General features: G+C 38.6%; 1 protein-coding gene across 7 annotated transcripts in view; it reads right to left on the minus strand.

The window, feature by feature from the left end:
- The window catches only part of LNX2 (ligand of numb-protein X 2), a 110,981-nt gene that overhangs the window by 92,584 nt on the left and 3,558 nt on the right, over positions 1–14,839 (minus strand). For 3 of the 7 annotated variants that reach the window (XM_030562598.1, XM_030562592.1, XM_030562586.1), the window contains exon 2: positions 14,453–14,503. The exons of the other annotated variants lie outside the window; for them this stretch is intronic. The gene's annotated coding sequence lies outside the window, so the exon portion shown is untranslated. The remainder of the gene's footprint in view (positions 1–14,452; positions 14,504–14,839) is intronic. 7 annotated transcript variants of the gene reach the window in all.

The raw sequence follows: 14,839 nt of genomic DNA on the forward strand, positions 1-14,839 counted from the left end.
TTTTTTCCATTCTCAGATTTAAAAAACACACTTAAACTAGAAACTTCTGGAGTTTTTAAGATTTGCAGAAATAAGGTGTTGCCCTTTTATTTCAAATATTGGAAAGTTGACTAACTTTCGAATAGGAAACTTGAAAGGCAAACATTCATCCCCTATTAATGCAACCTACAAAGTACTGTTTGTTCCTTAAAAGAGTTACAGCTTAACATCTGAAATCTAAAAAAATTCAGCAAAACGTTACACGGAAATATTAAACTCTCCTTTAACAAAAGAGAAGTCTACATAAGTGTTTGCAGAGTGTTTGAATAATTGCACTTTATAGTTTGTCATACTGTATTTCGGAAGATTTGAAAACTGAAAAACATTAATACAATGAAAATATTATGGACTCAGTCAGGGCAATATAGACATATTAATTGAATTATATTAATTTTCAAATCTATTTAGTGTTTTCTATATTTTACCGATGCAAACAAATACACAGAAACCATATGGAGTATTCTACTCAACTACATTTTATGTAACAGATGCTATGGCAACTGAGGCTATAAACACAGTAACTGAGTATCTTGTACAAACAACCTCTTTGATGGGGATATGGATCACACAGCTTTCATATTTTACGCAATACAGCAATCAAACTTCTTATTACTATGAAAAGTTACTGGTAGCACTAGAAGATTAAAGATATTCCTGAAGATAAACAAGTGCAGGCAAAAGCAATAAGTTAATGAGCAGTGAGTTTGTCAAAAGTATTTTGTATCAACTTTCTGTAAAATATGTACAATAAAGGTAACTACACGTAAAAACCTTAAAATTAGAAATGACAAATTCTTCATGAATTAAAGAATGTGGAAATTTGACTTGATCTAATCAAAAAAATGAACTGGAACCACACACAAAAACTTAAAAAATAATTCAGAGAAGCTTTCCATTAGTGAGTCGATATAACTGACCCCAAATAAAAAAGGTCCTGAATTGAGCCCAGAACAGGAAAGAGATTGAAACTTGGCTGATAAAACAATCCTGAGTTCCTTCCTTCCTTCTCTTTTGAAATTAGAAGTGATGATCCAAATGTTTACACAAGCTCTGTTTGTAAAGGAAGTTGTGTTACAGAGCATTGTAGCAAAATGACAAAAACAAAACAATTCAACAGAAAAACAGGACAATTGAATTCAGAACTGTATCTGTTTTTAGAAGACATGCACTCCTGTCAGAATGGCATACCAGTCATGTTTTGGCAAATTTGGATTGGCCTGGCTTATCTGTAAGAGCCAGAAGTCAGATTCCTCTTGTATGGTGACTGCAGCTTTCTCTGCAGACTTTGCAGCTTCATTTTTTTCTACACATTGTCTGAAATGTATAAACCATGCTGACTGTATAGTCCTTGCATAACACCAAACTCTGCTTCTGTCCAAAAGACTAGGCAGTGCATCAGAATCCTATCTTCTGGGTAATTCACAGCTGAAAACAGAGATTGTTACAACCCTGGTTGAGCTTGTTGATAGTCACTAGGTTGATGTACTGGACCAGAACCACAGCTCTTATGTGCTTTGAAGCCTACTGTCTGGACATGGCTTAGATTCACTATATTTAAGTTTGGCCTTTCAGGCACACTCCTGGGTACCACTCAAATGCTGATACCAATATGGGATGTGGAACCAAACAGTCCAGCTGCCCCAGGTCTCAAGACCAGTGCTGCAAGGTGGGAAGGTCTCAGAGCTCAAGCCCAAATGTTTCACCACAATTAAACAGCCCCATAGCCCAAGCCGCATGAGCCTGAGTCAGCAAGCATGGCCAGCCATGTGTTTTTAACTGCAATGTAGACATAGTCATGGAGTTCTCAGAGAACTGCTAAAATTTCCAAGATCGCTTCAACTAGTTCCTTAAGTATCCTATGGGGACGTACTTGTACTCATCCTTAGCAATCTGTCCATGTTTCCACTTTTTGTAGGATTCCTTTTTTAATTTCAGGTCATTAAAGAGCTCATGATGGAAACCATGACAACATCAAACAATATTTTGAAACATCCAACCAATAATAAATCTGGGACTAATTTACAAGATTCATAACAGTGAAAAAACCTGCATCTATTCCAATGGTTTTGTAACAACTGAAAACTGATGGATGTCAGACTTCACCTGAAACTTTCTCATCACATATCAGCTTCAGGATGGTATGGCACTTGGTACCAAATATTACTGACCTTGACACTTTTCAGATAGTTCCACTCTTTATCAGCGCTATGCTTTTCTGGCACACATAGCTTGATGGAGAAGAAACTACAGTGCACAGCTTCATTTCAACCTGTCGTAATCCCAGATTTTTGCACCACTATCTGCTTCAGTGATCATTTTCCCATAGATTCTCTTTTTCTGCTTACATGGCAAGACATTCTAGGTCAAATACATAGACAAGCTATGCCAGTGATTCTCCCTTTCACGGCTACTGTATCACCTGTTTTACTTCAGTGGAAAGCTTCCCCCAACCTTCATCCCCATACCAAGTAGAAGAATCAGATCTGATAAGTCACCAGTTATGAGCCAAAATATATTTCAAAGTGAAAAAACTGTAGAATCACAATATGATTTATGCAGTACTGTACCTACAAGTGTACATATGGACTAAGTGCAGTACATGGGGCAAAAATTTAATTTACTCTGTGTTCATTTCCATTTAAAAGCAGAACATAAACCTGAATATTTGATTGCATTTGATGTGTAAGAGATGCACATACTGAGACAATGTAAAAATATCAGGTGCTTCCATTGCAATTAGTTTTGCCAGACTAAATAAATTAGTAAATGATACTTTTCTCTTTGTGTTAGTGAGGCTAACACAAAGAAGTTCAGTTCTTGAGTTTATTCAAATTGTTTTATTTATACAGTGTTTTCCACTATACAAAAGAACCATATGTAGAACAGTTGAGGGTCAATAGTAATAAAAATATATTTAATATACAATCTCTTTAGTCATATGTAAAGTCTCAGTAACTTGAGGAGAAAAAGTGTTTTGCAAAATGAGTATGATGCGAAATAGCTATTAAGTAGTGGTGAGACTGTGATATACCAGGGTATAACCCATACTAATCAGTAGCTGTGTTACCCTTGTCCTGTAACCTGAGGTTCCCTTTACAATGCCTTGCTGTAGTAGCTCCCAGCCAGGACTGCTCACAGCGTCCAGTACATAAGTCACTCCCACCTGCCTGTGAGTGTTGCAGCCAGACAGCCACGCCATGCCTCCTGTCAGCCTTAAAGATTAAAACAGGGTGACCCCAACACACTCCCAGTTTCAGGATTCCCCTCCACCCCTTGAAACATATGTACTGTATTGCCCAGCCCTCATGTGGATAGTGCAAATATATCATGTCCGTTACTCCTTTAAAGGAATAATATACACACAATTTGTTACCACAAATAAAGTTACCCAGACACTTCAACTTGAACACAACAGATTAGATAATACAATAAAACAAATGTATTAACTACAAAGAGAAAAATGTTAAGTGAATACAAGTACTGAGGCATAAAAGTCAGAAATGGCAATAAGAAAAATAAAGATAAAATGCTCACTGGTGCCTAGCAAACTAGTTTATAGATTCAAAGCAAAGTTTTCTCATCACATGCTTTCAGCAGTCTTATTGAACAAACTCTTTAGGTGAGGACTCCTCCCCCAGAGTCCAATGGCTGCTTCCTTTGTCTCTTCTGGTATAGTGAATGTGATGGGGGGAGGTGTTTGCCCCTGCTTTTTATCGTTTCAGTCCCCCTCCTGAAAAACATTTCTAGCTGGGAGCAATGTGACAGGTTGTCTGTGTGAAAGGAAGGAAGGAAGGAAACACTGTGCTGTTTCTGTGCTAAGATATAGATTTTTGCCCCTGCCCCCTTTCCTGCCAAAGAATGGCCATTTAGCAGGTAATGGCCCATCAGCCTTGTTTACATCTGGCTGAGGCATTATCTTACCCTTTGTCTCTGAGGAACTGGTTTGGCCACTCGCCAGACTTATCTAGAAAACACACTTTTAGTCAGTTTATGTTTATAACTTCGCATATAATGATGCTATGTGCATTTTGCCATGGTATTACTGAGCAGCAAATTATAAGTTTTCACATAACTTAGAAGACATCCTTCATACAAAGTTTATTACAATAATGTGTAGGGTGTTAACACAGGGTAATATTCTGTCACAGAGGGTATGTCTACAGAGCAAAAAGAAACCTGCAGCTGCCCCATGCCAGTCAAATCGGGCTCATGGGGCTGTTTCATTGCTGTGTGGACTTAGACTCATAGACTTTAAGGTCAGAAGGGACCATTATGACCATCTAGTCTGACCTCCTGCACAACGCAGGCCACAAAATCTCACCGATCCACTTCTATAACAAACCCCTAACCTAAGTCTGAGTTATTGAAGTCCTCAAATTGTGGTTTGAAGACCTCAAGCTGCAGAGAACCCTCCAGCAAATGACCCGTGCCCCATGCTGCAGAAGAAGGCGAAAAACCTACAGGGCCGTTGCCAATCTACCCTGGAGGAAAATTCCTTCCTGACCCCAAATATGGCTATCAGTTAAATCCTGAGCATGTGGGCAAGACTCACCAGCCCGCACCCAGGAAAGAATTCTCTATAGTAATTCAGATCCCAACCCATCTAACATCTCTTCACAGACCACTGGGCATACTTACCTGCTGATAATCAATGATCAATTGCTAAATTAATTGCCAAAATTAGGCTATCCCATCATACCATTCCCTCCACAAACATATCAAGCTTAGTCTTAAAGCCAGATACGTCTTTTGCCCCCACTACTCCTCTTGGAAGGCTGTTCCAGAACTTCACTCCTCTAATGGTTAGAAACCTTCGTCTAATTTCAAGTCTAAACTTCCTGGGTTTGGGTCCCAGAGCTCCAGCTTCAGTCCTAGCCCGGAAGTCTACACAGCAATGAACAGCCCCGCTTCCCAAGCCATGAGAGCCCAAGTCGGCTGGCATGGGCCGTATGTGGGCTTTTCATTGCTATGGAGACATACCAAAAAAGGACAGGGAAAAGAGGGGAGTAGATAAATATGCATTAAATTCAAAATGAACATAAAGAACCAGCCGCACAAGTTCTCATATTTCAACAGCTGTTACTTTGATTTTTCTCCAACTGAGTAGGAAAAACCTAACACGGTCCCTACTTATGTGAGTGATATACTGTAGATTCACAGTGCACTATTCATAGGTTTGGAAGGATTAGTTCTTTTTACTGGTGTCTGTCAGTAAACATTGATTTAGTCATCCACACACATACCAACAGAAAAAATATTTCCATCAGTGTTACAGAAATTTACAGATAGGCAAAATAAGAAGAATGCTGCTTGAGAACTTATTAGTTTGATTTGAGGATATTTATTTTATACATTTTGACATGTGATATGGACATAATATTTTAACAATTATAAAGCCTTAGCTTTTTGAAACTCAGTGTCTACTGTGATTAGTATTGACTGATCCCCCCATAATTTCCTGCAACTGTGAAAATTTAAATTGATAAAAAAAATTAAGAAAATGCTTTAAAATAAACATTGATATGATCTGTTGAAATTATTTTTTTAAAAAGTTAGTTTTGCCAAGCCTGACTATCCATAGTCATGTACAATTACCCACAGCCCGTACGTCCTCCTTGAAATCTGATTTACTGTATAACCTACCACTACAGATCAGTCACCTTTAAGAATCTATTCCTTGGCTGCGAAAGTCACTATCTGGTATGTTATTTGGAAAAAAATATCAAAATACAAAAGGGTTTTTCAAAGTATTGCTCTGCACACCAAGTGAAACAAGCAGCAAGAACCACCTGCACTGGATTCAAAACATACTTGAACTGCTTGACTGAGAAATAGTCAGTATGTCTACAGTGCAATTAAAAATGCACAGCTGGCCCGTGTCAGCTGACTACAGCTAAGGGACTCAGGCTAAGGGGCTATTTAACTGCAGTATAGCCATTCGGGATTGGGCTAGAGCCCAAGCTCTGGGACCCTGCAGGGTGAGAGGGTCCCAGAGCTTGGGCTGCAGACCAAGCACAAATGTCTACACTGTAGTCAAACAGCCCCTTAGCCCATGTCACCTGGCATAGGCTAGCCACGGGTATCTAATTGCAGTGTAGACATAACCAGAGAGAACTTACTTTGGAACAAGAAAATGGCAATTACTTGGGGTTGGCAGCTAAAGCGTAACCAGAACAAAATACACCTACAGATGTTAGATAACAATATTTCACTTACAGATCAGAAAAATTCTCCATGCATTTCATCTTTCAAAGTAACTACAGTTTTGCCTTTATTTACATCTACCTCTATTGCTTAGGAAAGCTCTGCGGCTACATATGCACCTCAATGCCGCCTGATAATTTAGTGTTCACACTCATTCTTAAATAGCAAAGAAAACCACAAAAGATAGAATTTGGAGTCTTTTGACTGCAGTAGTCTTCTGCCATAAGTTTTAAAGGGGATATTGTTCATAACAAAGAGCTCTGGGGTTGCGTATCCTGCATTCAAGCGGAAGTAGCGTGTTCTACATATATTAGTTCAGAAGCAACCAGAGCAATACCAAAAGAGGTTGCAAAAATGGAAGAGATAAGGAATACTGGCTTGAACCTCATTGCAGTTACTGATGGCAATTGTTCTTTTTCCAGCATCATCTTCTGATCAAGCAGTAAAAAGAGATGAATAATACAGACTTCCTGACATAATTTCCATTGGACCTGTGAAAGATCTTGGAAAATAATGCACTACAGTTTCATATTCTCACAGCTATCACTAGAAGAGTTAGCAAAACCATAAAATATTTCAATAATACTTATATGCTCTTAAAGAAATATTTCTCTCTGTGCTTTGATGCACAACTGTGGGGAGCACCAATCATTTTTCCCCAACAGCTACACAAAAAAGAATATTTGAGAGAACTATACCACCCCAGACAGGAAAAATTGAAAGTTATCCCTTACCTTTCTCCAACTATTTTGTTCTCCTCGCTTCCTGCACACACTTCTTTTCAGTTGTGTTTTAATCCAATACATATATTGGTAGGTATAAGTACATCATAAGCGTCACATTTTCTTAACATCCTTTTTATTTTCTGATATTTATCACTGTTTGTACCTAAGATTTAAGACCTTTTAAAAATGGTACCTAATTATGAAATGAATATGTGCCTCACCAGTCACCATGATTTTCGCACCACAGCCAATAGTTCTTACATAAATATTTGTCTACTCTATCTATCATTAGTTAAGTGTTCCCAAACCTCTGCAACGAAATATAATTTCTTTCTTCTCTAAAGGAATGGGTGGAAGCGGAAACAGTTAATTGTCTATCTTTCCTACCCAAATTAAGCCATCTTCATCCACTGGACAACAAATATCAAATGTGCAAATAGGAGGATGGATATCCTCTCACTTAACGTTAGCCTGTTTCCTGACCTAAGACATTTCCAGCTTCCCATCTAAACAGGATACCGTGACTTAGTTATTGTTACAATTTCTGTTCTCTGAATTGGGCACTTATTTTTAAACTGCATCCTGAAGAATATATTTGCCATGTAAATTTGGGATGTTGACCTAGGGATTAAGAATATAATTTAAATAAAAGATCTATCAGAGTGATTTCAACCCTGGAGTTCTAATAGGCTTTCACTCTTCTTTTTAAATGAAGAGGGAAAAGATGGTTGAAGGCAGATGGCATATGGGAGGAGATGGGGGGGGGGACATTTCTCAGGCTGCCTCTTGCCGGAATGCCCAGCAGCGAGGAGGCAGCAGCTCCCTCTGGCAGTGGCACTCACCATGTGTCCTTGCAGCATGGGGAGGGAGAAAGCAGCAGGATGGTTGGCTGAAGGCTGAGCAACCCCAGCTACCTGGGGCTCTTTCTCCTTCCCTGCTGCTAGAGTCCCAGCACTTCTTGCTGCCTGCTTTGCAGACTGCCTACTGAGGTGAGTCAGAGTGGCATTTTCGAGACTGGGAAGAGGACTGGTGACATGGTGCTCAGTGCCAGGCAGCTCAGGTGGAGCCGCATCCAGCCTAAGAGCCTCGGGGGTGAGCAAGAGAGCAGGCTGGGGGGCGGAGAGAGTGGGAAAAAGGGGGTGTACCCTGATGCTTCAATACAACCCAGCAGCAGGGGGGTGCATTGAAACTCCAGCAGCCTCCAACGTGCCTATCAAGGAGAAGGAGATTTGGGAGTGTCATATTCCCACTTCCAATAAAAAATGACTGATAATTCTCCAACTTTTTGTTAACTGAGACGATCCAGCCCCAAGCACCATCCCACCCTGGCAACACCCACCCTGAGGACGCATGGGGGACTGTGCCGTAGCAACAAAGAACGTGGCCCCCTCTGAACATATGTCCGGGGCCCCTTACAATGCAGAAACTGGAATGTGGTATTTATTTTATACAATATACAGGGTTCATATTATGTATACATAGGCCTACAGTGTACATGTATTCCGTATTTACACAAAGCGCTTCTTTCGAGCCTTGTTCTCCGCAAATTGGTTAATCAATGCGTCATAGTCCAGAGATCTGGCAATCTTGTTTTCGATTGAGATAACTGCAAGTGCAGAAAGCCTGTCATCTGTCATGGTTGAGCGCAGGATATTCTTGATCAGTTTCATTCTGCTGAAGCTCCTTTCAGCACCAGCAACAGTAACTGGTGTGGTCAGAAGAATTCTGATGCAAATGCAAGGATTCGGATATATCTCCTGAAGGCTGTTCTTGTATATGTACGTTAAAAAATTGTTTGCCGTGACAAGTCCTCTCTCTTTCTCGATGACATAAATAAAACGATTCAATTCCATTATGAGTTAGTTGGCATCAATGTCTCCCATTTTTCTTTCAAAATTTTTGCTGTGATTCTCCAGTTCATTTTCTCTGTGACACTGCTTCAGGTTGTTAGTGTTGTACAGAAATCCAAACAACTTATACCACTCCACGAGTTGGTCAAATCGCGACAAAACAGAAGATATGGCCTGATCAGTGAGAACAAGAAAGAACTGCGATTTGAATTTTTCTTCGGCAGAAAGATGACTCGAATCATCAGCACATTCGTAATTAAACATTCTCTTCTTACATCGCACCCTGGTTTCTGGAAATACCTGCTCAATACCCATATGCTCTGCTATTTCACGTGCATTTGTGACCACAGAGTTATATCCTGTATTTCGATAGTCTTCCAAAAACTTCATTGTAGCACCAACTTCTGCCTGCAGACGCAGTACGTCAATTGACACATCTGGTGACTGAATTAATTTGCTGGTTTTATTGATGTGAAATAGTATATCGGACCACGTGTACACAGTCAGAACAAAAGGCCACGTAGTAACATGGTCTAAAAGCGCACCGGCTTCTGTTGCTGTATTGCCATCTTTCTTTTCGAGCGCATATTCTCGCAAAGATGACAAAGCATTGCACAATTCTTCAAGATGATAATGCAATGGCTTCACAGCATCAATTCTCAACTCCCAACGAGTGTCCGATAACCCTTTAACAGATATTGGCATATGTTCTTGAAGTATATCCCAACACGAAGATGAAGAAGAAAAGATAACGTATATTCTGTTAATCAGACCGAAAAAGTCAACGGCATATTTCGATGACTTTGCCGCGTCTGAGATCACAAGATTCCAAGTGTGAACTCCACATGGTACATACAAGGCACGGACATTTATTTCTAGCATGCGGGCTTGAACTCCTTTATTCTTTCCTCTCATATTTGCACCGTTATCATAAGCTTGGCCTCTCATGTCAGCAATGTCTATTCCTAAGTTGTTTGCTTTTTCAAGAAACGCTTCCAATAAGCCCTCGCCAGTTGTAACATGAACATTAAGAAAACCAACGAACGCTTCACGAATATTGACACCATCTTCACCGTTGCATTCAACAAAGCGTAACACCACAGACATCTGTTCTTCATGTGACACGTCGGGAGTACAGTCCAAAATAACTGAATAATATTTTGCTTTTTTAAGCTGTGCTATGTTGGCCTCTTGAATGTTACCGGCAACAAGTTGAATCAGCTCATTTTGGATCTGTGGACTGAGGTACTGAACATGTGTCTCTGCCTTCTTAATCCTCTGTAAAAGTTCGCTGAGGACAGTATCATACTTTGCAAGCAATTCAAACAGTCCCAAAAAGTTGCCATTCGAAGGATCGCCGAGCTTTTCATTACTTCCTCGAAATGTCAAGTTTCTTTCGGACAAGAAAATAACGACATCAACCAAGCGTTTGATAGAGATTTCTGGAGAAATGTTTTCTTTCAGAAAAGCCTGCAATTCGAGTTAGTCAATAGATGTACAGTTTACTATGCCTGACCGAAGGTCAAACTATTTCACCATACAGTCTTAATGACCTTTGCCTGTTTCATGCTGCTGAAGTCTTTTTGACAGTGCTTTCCAAGCAGATGTTCCACAACGTAGCAGTATGTCGCCAGCGCCAAATAATTTACAACAAAAACAAAAAATGGCATCTTTCTGAACTGAGTACATTAACCATGAACGTCTTTTTTCTCGCCATTTGCCATGGCTTGATAGCAATGAGTACTTGTGAGCCTCTGTCTTTCCTCGTTAAATGGAAATTCGTAACTTTCATTCTGCTGCAGTGGGCCACGTGCAACAATGTCACACACTTGCCTGTCCGATATTATGGACAGCCAATCTCCTGGATCATCAGTCAGTGGTTCAGATTCAGATACTTCTTTCCCGGCAGCAGCTGGAATATCTGTCACAGTTTGTTGGTAGAACAACTGGCTTCACCTTCGACCTCACTTGAAGCACTTCTGGATACGATTCGTCGCTGCTAGCGCTGTCCGTTTCATGTGCCTGTACCTGTACGTTGGATTGCAGCGCAAAATAAGTTGACAACTTTGGAATTTTCTCAAGTTCCTTCTCGGCATCTTTTGCTGCCTTTCGTTTACTAGCTCCGCTCTTATACATTCTCTTAGACATCACAAAGCACGCTTCTGCATTGGAAACGATAAAAAACTAAACAACTAAATTAATAACATTTATCTGCCGACCGCCATTATGAACGCAAATACACATTCTTTGAATGGGTCCAACTAAAATTCGAAACTGACCAACAGACAACTGATGTAGCCAATAGCATTATGATGCATCATAATGACTTCACGGTTTTGTCAGTAAAACCGACATGGATTATGCAATAGCTTCAATAAATGTCACTTACCTAATTATATCTTACATTTTTTTTGCCACTTTCAGGGGCCCCCTTCCTTGCGGAACCCCCTCCGGTCGGAGGGTACGGAGGGCGCTCGCTACACCTCTGCCAGCCCCAAGCACCATCCCACCCTGGCAACACCCACCCTGATGACGCATGGGGGACTGTGCATCCCAACTGTGTTGCCTCTTTTGTTGGTCTTATTTTGAACACTTGCTAAATTGATTGAGTATAGTTCAGGCAGGGAGGGGATACCTGCAAGCTCTGTAAGGGGCTGGGCAGCCACAAGACAGAGAGGAGAAGGAGGAGGTAGTTGTTATTGTGTATTGTGTACATACATATCAAGTTTCAGGGGATGGACACAGAGGCAACATAGAGGGCAGTCACGTGCCCCCACAGAACCTTTTAATTATGCCCCCCCTCCAGTATGCACAGTTATGCATCACCTCTGGCTGAAGGTATACTAATACAATATAAGTATTTTACAGTATTTGGACCATAAAATGCATACATAGACAGATTCAACTAACATTCGAGTCAAACATCTGATTTGTTTTTGTTATTTAAGGTAATGGAAAGAAATAAGAAGTTTATTTTTCAGAAAAAGTAGAGCTCCAGAGATCCAAATTACGATATATAAGAATAGCAGTATCATTTCTAGCTTCATTGTATTTATTTTATTTTACTTTATTATCTGCTCTGACCTATTTCACTATGCCAAATGGTAGTACAAACAAAATTTGGATAATTTTTAAGAGGCTACAGTAGATACAGACCAGTTTCTGAACTTAATTACATTTTTATAAAAAGTGAGAATGAAACTGCTTAACGGGTATTGCAAGGCTTCCTTCATTAATTGTGCAAAAATTTGCTAAGTTCTTTGGATGGAAGATGTTGCAGAAATGCAAAGTATTATGTTAATTTTTGAAACCTCACAAGCTAACTGCCATTCCTCTGAAAGACTGCATAATTATACACATACAGCCATAACTTTTTACTGTATAATCCATAAGCTATCCTACAAACATATATTTAGAACTTGGTTATGAGTGTGTTGACATTTAGAAACAAGAAAAATGCTTAGATCTTCAAAACAAATGGTTTCTTACATTCTTCTTGTACTGAACAAACATTAACTTAACTAGATCAATATGTATTTCCTTGAAGCTCATGACTTCATCTCTACTTTTTTCCCGCATCCAAAATACTAAAAAGGGCACATGAAATAAACATCTTCAGGCTTATTTATGGAATTAATATCCATTGACGCAAATGTAAATCTAAAACAATATAATGGTTTACAACATAAAAATCATATAATCAAAAAACTTTTTTAAAAATGAAAAACTGTGACGTTTATAATATTGCAAAATATGCTGCAAATATGAAGTCAGGACATATGCAATCATACTGCCATCAATAAGATAACAATACTGCTAACAGAGATATTAGAGCTGGCATGCCAATTGGATTTGACACACACCTACACGAAAAACAGGCTTCATGAAAAATATGAAGTGTTTTGGTATTAAGCATGGATGATTAGGTTTATTCCACCAAATTTATTCCTGTTAAGCCTGGATCCTGCAAACATTTATGCACAGGTTTAACTTCAAACACAAGAGTAGGCCCATTGGCTCCAATGAAAATACTTGTGTTTAAAATTAAGTCCATGAATAAGTTGTTTCCAGAATTGGGACCACAAAAAGCATGCATTACAACATTATTCTTTATTGCACTATAGACATCATGACCCAACAGTTACATAATTAAATAATGACAGTTGAAAGGATTTAATTTTCATCTTTAAAAAGGCAATAAACTTTCTGAACAAGTAACTATAGGTCAACTATAAGGCAATTAAGAAGAATGCAAGTCAGTAATGTGATATTAACCAATTGTTATTGCAAATAAAAGTTAATACAGAGTTTTCAAATGAGAGACCAATCACTGACAGAAATTTCATGTCCTCTGTTTTCTTCTACAACTCCAAGAGAGAACATTTTGTTTTTAAATGACTGCAGTTTTCTTTTTAGTTACAACTGTTAGCACTTAATAAACAAACTACATCTTACTGATGCCTGAAATCAATTTAGATTAATCCAATAACTAATAAACACTCTCTCTTTATATGTTTCACTTTTAGTTTTAAAGTGATACTCTCAACTGAAAAAAACATTGGTCTGAAAATGTTTTACCTCCTGTTATTATTATAAGTGCAAGACTAAAATAAGAAAATCTATATTGTTCTATTTTCTTGCTATGTGCATTTGATTATACATAAAATTGTCAATTTCACTCTTTCCTCTGTACTGTCAATTTCAACTACAACTCTACCTCAATATAATGCAACCCGATATAACACGAATTCGGATATAACGCGGTAAAGCAGTGCTCCGGGGGGGTGGTGGGGGGAAGGGAAGCCTGCGCACTCCAGTGGATCAAAGCAACTTCGATATAATGCAGTTTCACCTATAATGCAGTAAGATTTCTTGCCTCCTGAGGATAGCGTTATATCGAGGTAGAGGTGTATATAAAGATTTATTTTAAAAAGTACAAAAATGAAATTATACAACATATGAGTGAGCAGGGAGACTTCAGGGCTTGAAACTACTTTAACTTATCTTTTGAAGTAAATTAAATTTCACTGGGATGGTGGTGCTCCTTTACATCAGAAGCTAACAAATTTTCTTGTTGTCAGCAAATAAGTACATAGATATATGCACAGATATATTTTGTTGTTGTGGTTTGACACAGGCTATATGCACCACAGCCCTGATTCTTAGACTGTTCCATGTAGGTGGACCCTTATGCCAATACTTTGAAGTTAACAAGGCTCCTGGGAGAGCAGACCCTTGGTGTCAGTGCAGCTTGCAGTACCATGGCCTATAATTTTTGTAATCAACAACAAGAACAAAAACATGGTGCTCACTTCTCTTGCAGAACTGGATCCATGGTTTATAGCTTTGTTTCCATTTTGAGGAAATTTGTTTTAATAAAGTCACAGCAGCATATGGCACTAGCATCTTTTATTTTCAAAGTGGATATGGAGTTGGACACTATTTCAAGCCATTTGATGTTACTTCCTAAGCCTCCTTGATCTGCTATCTGATTGTATACTTAGGATAAAAATCAGCAAACCAAAAGAATTGGGAAGGGGAATAAATATCAGCCATTCAAATTGTTTATTTAATGAAATGAAGAGTCTAGCTCAGAACAGCTTCTCTTTTTAAGAAAAGGTCAAATGTACTTACGATTTTGAATTTATTTTCAGAGACTATCATCAAACATACACCAGAACTAATCTGTAACAAATGTTTTAATTTTGTATGAAGAACAAAAATAAACCCACGATATAATATAATTAAAAAAGGAATTAAATTAAGCTCAGAAGTGCTTAATAGCGGATTTCTACAGATGTAAACAATCAAATAGCATGCACTAGCAACATGGTAAGAGACAGTCATATTTGCCACTGCCACATCTAAAATAATTGGTTATTCACTTAGCTGACTGAATACTACTATTTTTTTAAAATAAAGAATAATTTCTAAAGTATTCCTTGGAAAAGTTGCTTAGCAGAAGACCACCCTATCTTTTACATTATTTTTCTGATAGAAAAAAAACTAGAGTTCAAAAAA

Source organism: Gopherus evgoodei, chromosome 1, assembly GCF_007399415.2.
Source record: "Gopherus evgoodei ecotype Sinaloan lineage chromosome 1, rGopEvg1_v1.p, whole genome shotgun sequence".
Lineage (NCBI taxonomy): Eukaryota > Metazoa > Chordata > Testudines > Testudinidae > Gopherus > Gopherus evgoodei.